The sequence below is a fragment of the Mesoplodon densirostris genome, chromosome 1 (genome assembly GCF_025265405.1).
Source record: "Mesoplodon densirostris isolate mMesDen1 chromosome 1, mMesDen1 primary haplotype, whole genome shotgun sequence".
NCBI classification, from domain to species: Eukaryota; Metazoa; Chordata; class Mammalia; order Artiodactyla; family Ziphiidae; genus Mesoplodon; species Mesoplodon densirostris.
In genome coordinates this window covers 35349423-35361662 of record NC_082661.1, presented here as the reverse complement: position 1 = coordinate 35361662, position 12240 = coordinate 35349423, and the positions used below count along the sequence as shown (strand labels likewise).

Genomic DNA, 12240 nt, shown 5'->3' with positions numbered 1-12240 from the left:
TGAAATCAAGAAATAAAACATTAGATAAGTAGTATTGTAGAAGCCTTCCTTATCCCTCTTCCCAGTCATTATCTCTGCCTTTCAGTACTGACTCTTAATAGTACTGATTAGTTTTGTCTGTTTGGGGCACTATTTATATGGAATCATATATAGTGCATCTTTTTGTGTATCTCACTTCTTTCACTCAATATGATATTTTGGAATGTTTCATTTGTGTTGCTGCATGTAGCTGTAGTTTATTTTCAATTCAGTGTAGTATTCCATTATAAAATTTACTACAATTTATTTTCAGCTACTCAGAGACTTGTTTTTGCTTTCTTCTTGATTATTGACTGCAAATGTGACCTCTGAATAACTGAGGTGTTATTGTATGAATAAAATAAAATTCTAATTTAATTTTTAGTGGTAAAGATATAAATTCATAAACTGATATAATCATACTTTTAAAACTAGTAAGGCGTTAGGAAGTTTAAAAATTTCTCATTTAAGTTATAACTGTTACATTATTTTACATATAAAGTTGATTTATTTCTGCTTTGCTATAACACTTGCAATATTATTTCTTGACTGATTAATTACATTTCAATTTCTGATTACTCATGTGCTTTGTACATAGTCTTGTGTTATTGGTGGAGTGTTCCTTTGTACAACTTCGTGTTTTATTTATGTAACTTGGTTGTCATTTTTAAAAGGTATGTGACATTTATTTCTTTTGTCACTCATTACCACCAGCTTCTCCTTATCTTCCCCCCATTAGAGAGGGCTGCATAAAGCAGTTTCATGCTTGCAGCTGATTTAATACATTTGAATGACATAAAGTCCTAAAAGATAGATCAGAAAAAGGAAAAAAGCCAAAGCTTAAATATTTATTGAATAAATAATTAGTTTAATTATACAGAAAAGTGAAAAATGGGGATGCTACTTCACCAAAAATATAAAAGCTAACAGGAAAAAAAAAAGCATTTTTCAGCTCTGTAAGCCAAAGAGGAAGATCACAAAATTTATGGACCCCATTGATACATGAATGTGCTCAGCTTTCTGTTTTTCTGTAATTTATCATCAGTAGTCAGTTGCTTATGGCAAGTGCCTCTTATAAAGGTGTGGAAAGCAGAAACAGAATAGGGAAGGAAATGGTTGAGGCTACTTTAAAAAACTGTTTATATCAGATGATGTGCAAACCTGATCACAAACAACCTAGATTACCTAAGAAGTGGCAGATGCTACTCCAAAGCCCCTAGACATTCTTAAAAACTTTTAAGATACAGAAGTCCCTGAAAACTGGAAAGGTAAATATGTAGCACTTGTCTTTTTAAAAGAAAAAGGAGGTAATTTGGTAATTTGAGAATTAGAAAATGATTCAATTTATAATGATTTATAACAGTCCCAGATAATCCAGAAGCTGGATTTTGAATTAGTCTAGACTCTGATTCTAGTTCAAAACATATATTGCCCTTTTTGGCCTATTGTTAGAAGTGGAGTAGCTTAGCAAGTGGCTCTGTGGTAGGCTTAGATTTTTCTAGGACCTACTGTGGTAAGGAGCAAGAAATGAAATACTTTGTCCTGGGACTTCCCTGGTGGCACAGTGGTTAAGAATCTGCCTGCCAATGCAGGGGACATGGGTCCGATCCCTGCTCTGGGGAGATCCCACATGCCGCGGAGCAACTAAGCCTGTGCACCACAACTAAGCCTGTGCTCTAGAGCCTGCGAGCCACAACTACTGAGGCCATATGCTACAACTACAGAGTCCACATGCCGCAACTACTGAAGCCCGCATGCCTAGAGCCCATGCTCCGCATCAAGAGAAGCCACCGCAATGAGAAGCCCACTCATCACGACAGAGTAGCCCCTGCTTGCCACAGCTAGAGAAAGCCCATGCACAGCAATGAAGACCCAACGCAGCCCCCCCAAAAAAAGAAATCCTTTGTCCTATCTAAAGTGAGGCTTTGATTGTGTCCAAAGGACATTTTAAAAAATATAATTTATTTATTTATTTAGTTTCGGCTTCAGGAGTTTTGCATTGGCAGGCGGATTCTTAACTACTGCGCCACCAGGGAAGTCTCCCAGAGGACATTTTTCTGGGACAAATCAATAATTGCTTGGAACTTTTCATCTAAACTGATAGTTTTGGACTGGGAGGATATATTAAATCATATTTATAGAGCAAAAATATATTTCTGTTGTACTGTGCTAGTTGCTGAGGAAGGGTTGTGGAATGGTTCTTAACCACTAGGATTTTTTAATCTAAAAGGACAGATAACTACAAAGAAACAACCACAGTGTATAACAAATAGAAAAATGTGGTCCTGTAGACATGTTTGATTTGGTTTTATAGCATTTGGAATCTCACCTTTAGATAGATATATGCTCCATAGTTATCCTGCCTGCCACAGTCACCTTGCCAGTCATACTCATTTATGTTTCCCTGCCTGGACCCTGAAGGCATTTGGGTATTGCATCAATTTGGAGCATGGATAAGGTTGCAATCAGCAGAGATGAGGAAAGGGAAGAACTGGTATAAACCCGTTCTTAGAAGCTAGACAGCTCAAGATCAGAAAGTTCAGAGATCCTGAACCTAAAATGCAATGACCCAGCAGAAGGGATATAAAATCATATTTATTTATTTTGTGTTAATGAGTATGCATATTTTGTTTAAAAATCATGTTTGGTTTACATGTGTTTTGAATGTTTCTTCTGGGGGAAAATATAATTCTTTCTCGACAGTTGGTATCCGGTTCCTTAAATTCTGTCTTCAGCTTCTTTTTCTCTCATCTGAGCCGTAGCTTTCTGTGTGCTACTTTAGCTTTTATTATCTTTTTTTAAAATATTTATTTATTTGGCTGCATCGGGTCTTAATTGTGGTACTCGGGATCTTCAGTCTTCGTTACAGCATGCGGGATCTTTATAGCGGCATGCAGCATCTAATTCCCTGACCAGGGATCGAGCTCGGGCCCCCTGCATAGGGAGCACAGAGTCTTAGCCACTGGACCACCAGGGAAGTCCCAGCTTTTATTATCTAACTCTAGTTACCTTAAGAAGAGTTTTGGATTTGCCCCATGGAAATTGTTTAGGTATAATTAACTGTAACTCCTACAGTAATCTGTATCTCTAATGGAACAATTAGTATACTATTTGTGACCTGTTGACTTTAGAACTAAGAGATTATGCATCCCTGATTTATACTACATGTTGACTGTGTTCTTTTATGAAGAAATATCTTTTAGGGACTTCCCTGGCAGTCCAGTGGTTAAGACTCCACACTTCCACTGCAGGGGGCACGGGTTTGATCCCTGGCTGTGGAACTAAGATCCCTCATGCCCCGTGGCATGGCAAAAAAAAAAAAAAAAAATCAAAGAGTTTTCTGGAACTTTATGAAAACTTCAGTTCTTGTAATTAATATAAACTTTCTTTCACTTTTTACATTTGACCTCTTAGTTCATGTGGAGCAGATCTTGAGCTTTGTTTAATCCAGAGTGTTATTGGGCAAGAGGTAATATATGATTTGCATGTATATAAGGCAACCAAGCATATCCTAAAACCTACAACTTTTATTTTTGAATCACAGTAATATTGTATAATGAAAAAACCTAGTGATAAGTAGCCATTTCATTAAATTAAGTTGAAGCATAAGGAAGCAAATCACTTTTCTTTTTAAATTGATTTTAGGTGCCAAATATAAGATTAAAACAACTTCCCTTAATTGTCACACTGATATCTAAAATATGTAAAGGTAAAAAAATCGTAATTTTTAAAATTGGCTCCTCTTTCTGCCTGTCTGATTTTTTTATGGTGGTACCACCATTTTTCTTGCTTCCTTTCCTGGAAAATCTGGAGCTATCTTAGATGTATTTCTTTTTAACTGCTCCTGTCATATCCCTTCCCACATCATAACTGATTACTAGGTTTCTATGATCAGTCTTATCTACTTTTTTCCCTCTGTCTATAGTATCACTAGTGACGTTGACTAACGAGTTGGATGCTATATGCTACTAACATTTAGAAATTTCCAGATCAAGAGCATAGGTTATCAAAGCATCATTTCTTGAATTAAGAGCAGGAAGAAATTAGCTAGGGAGGACACCTTCATTTTGACAATTCCAATTTCATCTCTTGCTTAGATTTTTAAGGCTCAGAAAAATGTCATAGAAGTGTTCCCCTTGCTCCAAATGAGTAATATTAAATGTAACCTTTCTTTTTCTAGAATGTTCAATAAAATGTTTTAAGCCACTTGTATTAATCAAGGAAACTAAAAGAAAATTGACAAGAACTGATAGAAAACCCAACTCGAACTGTCTTAAACAGTAGAGGGAAATTATTAGCCAGTATGACTGGAAAGTCCAAGAATAGGGCAGATTCCATGTAAGGCAGAGCCAGCTACTCCGGAAATGTCACCAAGGACCCAGAGTCCTTCTATCTTTGAACTCCACTTTATGCAGTTTTGGCCTCATCTTCAGACTGTATATGGTGGGGCAGCAGCTATAGGCTTTCTCCTCTGGTAGTAAAATGGTTGCGAGGTCACAGTTCCAAACCTTATATCCTCATGCTCTATCATCTAAAAGAGTGTGTCCCTCTACTAGCTGCTAAGGAACTCCCTGTGGGTAAGAGGATGACCATGGTTAGTTGACTTAAACTCATCAGGATCCATCCTTGGCACTAGATCAGTCCTATCCAGACCAAATAGAGCTGTGAATGGGGGCAGAGTGATTTTTCCAAAATGCATCTGAGGACTTTTCCAAGAAGGGGGAATGGATGATAGACAGTAAATCATAGATATTTACTAAAATACTCAGTGATATTACTACTTATCTTTTATTCAGAACACACATGCTTATGGTCTGTGAAGTCTAGCATGGAGTTTGTGCATATGTCTGTTTAAAAAAGTTCTTAGGGTGATTCTGTTGCACACCTGTGGTTAAGAACCACTGATAGTATGGTATCACTTAATTCTTGTACATTGAAATAAAAAATAGTTCTCAAGTTATGCGGCATACATTTCTGTCTCCAGAGGGCACTGTTTCTTTAACAAGCAAAGGAGGAATTTAATTGCTTTGTTTATAAGCTGAATCTTTTAAAATTTAATTTAGGAGTTAGTTGATATGTTCTTGACTTTCTGGTCAGGTCATAAGGATTGAGAGTATTTCCGTTTCACCTGTAATATAAACTACCCAGGAAATCCAAACTAATTTTCTTAACAGTCTCTAAATAACAATTAATGATCTCTTTTAGAAATATCTTACCAAATAATTCAGTGTATCCTTGTGTATAAATACAGGAAAAGTTACAATGAAATCTTTTTCTGTGTTTCTTTCCTTACTCCTATTTCTTTAAAAATAAAATGTAGTGAGTCAGGTCATGCACCTGTTTTGTAATGATTATTTTTGTCTGGATTATAAAATAAGCAGAATCCTTAGTCCTTAGCAAAGTCCTTTCAGGTGTTAACTTTAAAACATGTTTCTGGACTTCCCTGGTGGCGCAGTGGTTAAGAGTCCGCCTGCCAATACAGAGGACACAGGTTTGATCCCTGGTCTGGGAAGATCCCACATGCAGCTAACTCCATGTGCCACAACTACTGAGCCTGCACACCACAACTACTGAAGCCCATGCTCTTTAGGGCCCGCATGCCACAACTACTGAAGCCTGCGAGGCTAGAGCCCGTACTATGCAACAAGAGAAGCCACTGCAGTGAGAAGCCTGTGCACCGCAACTAGAGTAGCCCCTGCTCGCCACAACTAGAGAAAGCCTACACAGAGCAACAAAGACCCAATGCAGCCAAAAAAAAAAAAAAAAGAAAGAAAGAAAAGAAAAGAAACACGTTTCTGCCTAGAACTGCTGTTCGAAATTTTTCTTTCACACAGCACAGCCACTGACTGCCTTAGATTTCTTTGTTATTATAGCCTGTTGAAAGTATTAATAAGCTTCTAAAAATAAAAAATACCCCTCTCCCAAACTTCATTTAAATTTATCTTAATCTGGATAGTTTATGGGAAAAGTGGAATCTGTTCTTGATGTCACTTCAGAAAAGTAGATCAATCAGCAAATTTCTAAATAGTAACAACAAAACGTAATAAATAAATTTTGAGTTTTTTCCGTTTATTTTTGCTTAGTTCTTTTTTTAGAAAATTAGTGGGTTTTGAATCACTTTATCCAGAAAGCATATAATGACTTTATTTGACTATAATGTGAATGGTTTCATCATCATCACTTTTATAATTTTTCTTCCTTCAGATAAATACAGCATTTGTTTTCTTTCATGACTTCAAATTTTCTAGATTTTTGGACCCTCTCTCCATCTCAAATTTTGGTTAATATTTTAATTGTTCCATATTGCTTTTTTTAAAATCTAGGAAAATGCGAAATAACATCTTCTTTATTTTAATGAAATTCTGTAGAGTAAAAAGGGAAATTAAGTATACCATTGATTTTAAAGGTAGATTTAAATTAGGCTTTTAAAAGAATGGCCATTTAACAAAAAAGTCTAAAATTTCACCAAGTTATTTAGCTCTTTGAGTTTGGAGGAAAGGGGTCCCTTGATACTGGTTTTTAAAATTTTGTTAGGTATCTTGTTCCCTTTTTGCCTATGTTAGAGGCATCCCAGAAAAGCAAGAGAAATCATATGTAGCAGTCTGAGTGCAGCAGATAGGGAATGTAGTAGAAGATGGGAGCAGTGAGACTCCAAATTTTCTTTGCCTGGTGATAGAAGGGAAGTGGGTTGAGCATTACGGGATGCTTATACAGTTCTGAGCTTTAAGCCTCCCTTATCCAGCTGTCTTCTAGAATTGCAGAGATTCAGTAAAGGTAGTGAGACATGAAACAGAGGGGGCTGATGATGAACACTGGGGCAAAATGCAAAGTGGTAATAATAAACACTTTTATATTGCTTTGAGAAATTGACATATAAGTGGTATCATTAGTGTGTGTAATGGTTTAGTTCTGTAGGCCATAAGCATTTGCCATCTTGGGTTCCTGCCCCTAATGCTGTTCAGGAGGCTAAAGAGAGATATATATTATTGCCATGACTAATTGCTGCACATTAAATATGACCCCCTTTCCATCTCACCACTGTTTCATGTTTTAAAAAATTATTCTGTGAATGTTTAATACCCAATTTTTTTCTCCCTTACATGCAAATAACTATAGTTAACTTAAGCTAATTGGACAATATGAAAGGCTTGAGATTATACTAATTGTCTCAATACGGTTCACTTAAGAAACATTTATTGAGCATTACTAAGTACCCAACACTAGTAGGTGCAAGGAAACTAACTTTTTTTGAGCACCTACTAGGTACCAAGTACTGTTTGGTATTTTACATTAATGGTAGAAACTTGTGTAATGCTCAGAACAGCTCTCTGAGTGATGATGATGCTCTTTTCATAGATGAAAAACTAGGATTTACAAAAGTTAAGTAATTTGCTCAAGATATAAAGATAAGTGAAATAGTGGCCATCAAACCTCTTATTTTCTCAAACCTCTGGCCTGTATTTTTTATAAATAATTTTTCCATTATTCATTATTAGCAAGATGGTGATTTCTTTTCATGACTATAAATTTCTTGACACTTCTGTCCTTAAGAAGTGGGGATCTATGTCCCCTCCCCTGGAATCTGGGCAGGCTTGTGACTGCTTTAACCAATAGATGACAGGGAAAACAATGTTGTTTCCACCTTAATCCATGGAACACACATGCTTGGAGGCCTGAGCTGCCATGTAAGAAGTCCAGGTACCCTGTAGCCACCATGCTGTGGGGAAGCCAAGCCATATGGAGAGTCTGCCTATCCAGACGTGTGAGCGAGGAAACCTCCAGGTGATTCTAATCCCCTGCTGAGTCTCATTCTCAGCCTTCAAGTCATCCCAGTTGAGGTCCTGGATAGAGTGGAACAAAGTCATCCTTACTGTTCCTTGTTTGCATTCCTAACCCATGGAATCTGTGAGCAGAATAAAATGCCTATTATGTTAAGTCACTAAGATTTGGGGGGTAGTTTGTTACTCAACAATAGTAACTGGAACAGCAAGTGACATAAGCCTTTCCAGCCCACATGATCTCTCCTTTTTCACTACACTTTTACTACACATGTAGTCATTACTAATTTGTTAATATTTATTCATTCTGTGATTATTTTATTTGTGGTACTTTTCTATCCCAACTAGGTTATAAACTTCTTTGAGGCAGGAGTGATTAAAAAATTTTTTTTAACAAGTACTCATCAACTGTCTGCTCTGTTGCAAGCACTGTTCTAGGTGCTGAGGATTAATCAGTGAACAGAAACAGATGCAAACTTTCTGCCTTAATGGAGCTTACATTTTAGTGGGTGTTTTGTACCTACATTACCTAAGAGTACCAAATTTATAGTGGCTGATACAGTGTTATTGATAAACTCTAATGTTAAACTCCTCAATCTTAAGATTTTTCTGAGTAGAGTTGCATTGCATTAGAAATTTTAACAGAGCTTAAGTTGCTGTAGTTAATTTTATTTTGAGTCAGAACTTATTTAGCTACTGTCATATTTAATAATTATTAAAATTTCAGTTAATAACATTACCTTATCTTAAATTCCTGTTTATTTAAAACAATGTTTATTTTCCTTTATAGTTGAGGAGAGACAGTGTTGAAAGTTTTTGTTATCTGTGTCAAATTTGTGTTAGACCTCTGAGTAGGGAGAACAGAAAAATCTTTCTTGGAATTCCTGTTTCAATCCTATTGTGTAGGCAAGCATGCAAATGGAAAGATGTCTACCAGTAGTTAGTTTTCTTCAACCCAACGTGAGTAGTAAGTGGTTAGACATTGTGAAAATTAGAGAGGGAGCCAAAAAAGCATTGAAATGCGAAAATGGTACGTTTTGATTGTCCATGTTTACCTTCTCTTACGCTGTTCTTTTTTTGAAAATTTCTTAAGGCACACAAACCAAAATACCAAAGTAAGAGTTCCTGATTATATTTTTAAAAGTTACAACTCAAATGACATCCCTTCTACAAAGCTTTTTATCAAATAAGTAGTAATTATTTCCTCCTTTGTTTACTCAGCATGCTTTGTTTTAAACCTCTAATATAGCACTAATCATGTTTTGTAATATTGTATCTCTTCCTGGATTGTGAGATCCTTGAGGGTGGGAGATATCTGTGTCTTCGCTGTTATTCATAGACATGATATAAATGATATATTAGGTTAAGTTGTATTCAAATATATTATGGGACTGATAATGGTGAGTGATACTTAGGTCTCTTCTTAGTCAAGATATGAATCTAAATAAATATTTGTTGTTGTTGTTTTTTTTCTTTTTGGCCGTGATGTGTGGCTTGCGGGATGTTAGTTCCCCGACCAGGGGTTGAACCTGCGCCCTCGGCAGTGAAAGCTCAGAGTCCCAACCACTCGACTGCCAGGGAATTCCCAATAAGTATTAGTTTTGCCAGAAATATCACATTGCCACCACCACTGCCCCCAACCACCATCAGATTAAATCTAGCTCTCAGTTCTACTAGCCAGAGTGGCAAGTGGTCCACCCTCCTTAAGGTGATAAAAGGAATTCCAGGGCCTTTTACAGTCTAAAAAAAACTGAGAGAAAGGCAAAGATTGTTCTAGTTTTAACTTTCAAAATGCTTTTTGTCCAAGTCTGTGTGATCCTTTAAAAGAGAAGCATAGGCGTGAAGATCTTTTGCCTTGGTTCCAAAAGACACAATGCATAATCTTCAGTCCCCCAACATCCCTCATGCTGTTCTGTCAGAGTGCCGCTGTCTGAGTGAGAACCCACAACTCTCATTTCTTCTTCTAGCTTCTTTTTTTTTTTTTTTTTTTTTTCCTGCGGTACGCGGGCCTCTCACTGTTGTGGCCTCTCCCGTTGCAGAGCACAGGCTCCGGACGCACAGGCTCCGGACGCACAGGCTCAGCGGCCATGGCTCACGGGCCCAGCCGCTCCACGGCATGTGGGATCTTCCCGCACCAGGGCATGAACCCGCGTCCCCTGCATCGGCAGGCGGACTCTCAACCACTGCGCCACCAGGGAAGCCCTCTTCTAGCTTCATAAGTTGGAAGTTTAGGTTATTGATGTGAGATCTTTCTTCATTTATAATATAAGCATGTATAGCTATAAATTTCTCTCTAAGCACCTCTTTCATTGTATCCTGTACGTTTTGATAGTGTGCTTTTATTTTTGTTTATCGCAAAGTTTTTTGGGGTTTTTTTTGTTTGTTTTCTTGGCCTCACCATGCGGCATGTGGAACTTCCCCGACCACATCGAATCTGCACCCACTGCAGTGGAAGTGCTGAGTCTTAACCCCTGGACCACCAGGGAAGTCCCTCAAAGTAGTTTTTGATTTTGATCATGATTTCTTCTTTGACCCATTAGTTATTTATTGGAGTCTCTTGTTTAACTTCCATATATTTGTGAATTTTCCATCGCCTTCTGTTATTAATTTCTAATTCCATTCCGTTGTGGTCAGAGAGCATACTTTGTATGATTTCAGTACTTTAAAGGTTTGTTTTATGACCTAACGTATGCTCTGTTCTGGATAGTGTCCTATGTTCACTTGAGAATAATGCATGGTCTGCTAATGTTGAGTTGAATGTTCAGTAGATGTCTGTTAGGTCTAGTGGTTCATATTGTTGATCTAATCTTCTTTGTCTTCTGCCTACTCAGATTTGCTGTTGAACCCCTGTAATGATTTTTTCATTTCATTTATTGTATTTTTCAACTGCAGAATTTTTATTAGGTTCTTCTTTTTTAAAAGTAATTTCTGTCTCTTAATTTATAGTCAATTTTGTGAGGTATTGTTCTCACATTTTCCTTTAGTTCTTTGGTTATTTTAAATAGCTGATTTAAAACCTTTGTCTTATAGACCAGTGTCTCATAGTTTCTTGTTTCTTTGTGTAACTTGTAAATTTTGTTGAAAACTGGACATTTAAAATAATAATGTAACATGGATGGACCTAGAGATTGTCATAGTAAGTGAAGTAAGTCAGACAGAGAAAGACAAATATCATATGATTTCGCTTATATGTGGAATCTAAAAAAAGGGTACAAATGAACTTATTTGCAAAACAGAAGTAGAGTCACAGATGTAGAAAACAAACATATGATTACCAGGGGATAAGGGGGGCAGGGATAAATTGGGAGATTGGGATTGAGATATACACATTACTAATAGTAAAAATAGATAACTAATAAGAACCTACTGTATAGCACAGGAAACTCTACTTAATACTCTGTAATGGCCTATATGGGAAAAGAATCTTAAAAAAGAGTGAATATATGTATATGTATAAGTGATTCACTTTGCTGTACACCTGAAACTAACACAACGTTGTAAATCAACTATACTCCAATAATATTTTTTAAATAAATTAGTTAATTAAATAATGTAATGTGGCAATTCTGGAAGTCAGATTCTCTTCTCTCCTCAAGGTTTGTTGTTTCTTGTTGGTGGTTGGTTGGTTGTTTCATGACTTCTCTGAATTAATTCTGTGAAGTCTGTATTTTTTGTTGTGTGTGGCCACTTAAGTCTCTGCTTGGTTAGCTTAGTGGCCAGCTAATGATTGGACATAGATTTCCTTAAAAACCTGGAACCAGTCAGTCTCCCAGTCTTTGCTAAGGGACTCTGTGTGTGTATTGGGGCATGCCTTCAGCAATCAGGCATTTGACAACTCTGCATTAGTCTTCACTTCCTGCTTGCACAGAGCTTTGGGGTCAGCTGTAACTGAGAGCTTAGAGCTTTCTCAGGTCTTTCCTGAGCAGGTGAACAGCCCTACGCATGTACATAATCTTCTAGGTTCCCAGGAATATGTCAGAGCTTTTCAAAGCCATCTGTGGACATCTCATTCCCCAGTTTTTCCTTTTAAGCTTTTTGGTTAACTTATTGTATACCCTAGCTATCATCTACCACCTGAGGTATCTGTGATGTTAAACAATTGCCTATAATTGTTTTTAACAAATGCTCCCAAGAAAAAGGCTTTCTGCTCTGGACAATCACCAGTTTAGGTCATATAAAGACATCTCTGCAAGTGATGTCTTCCAGGGAACCACCAGATAGGTCAAATAATGATAATTTTCTGGGAATGTGGCTTTGAAGGAGCTCCAGTCCATTCTGCCCCACTTTGTTCACTGACAGGCTGCTGGTTTGCACCACAGTTGTGGGATGTTGATTTTCAAGGATACTGTGGAGCTGGACCCGGGCAAGGAGAGTGGAAATGGGGCACATCAAAACATCACAAAGCTTGTTTCCTTACCAAGATTCAGAAATTTTTCATGAATAA

General features: G+C 37.1%; 1 protein-coding gene across 2 annotated transcripts in view; it reads left to right on the top strand.

Moving 5' to 3' along the window:
• Window positions 1-12240, top strand: part of EXOC6 (exocyst complex component 6) — a 194943-nt gene that overhangs the window by 105654 nt on the left and 77049 nt on the right. The gene's annotated exons all lie outside the window — the stretch shown is intronic.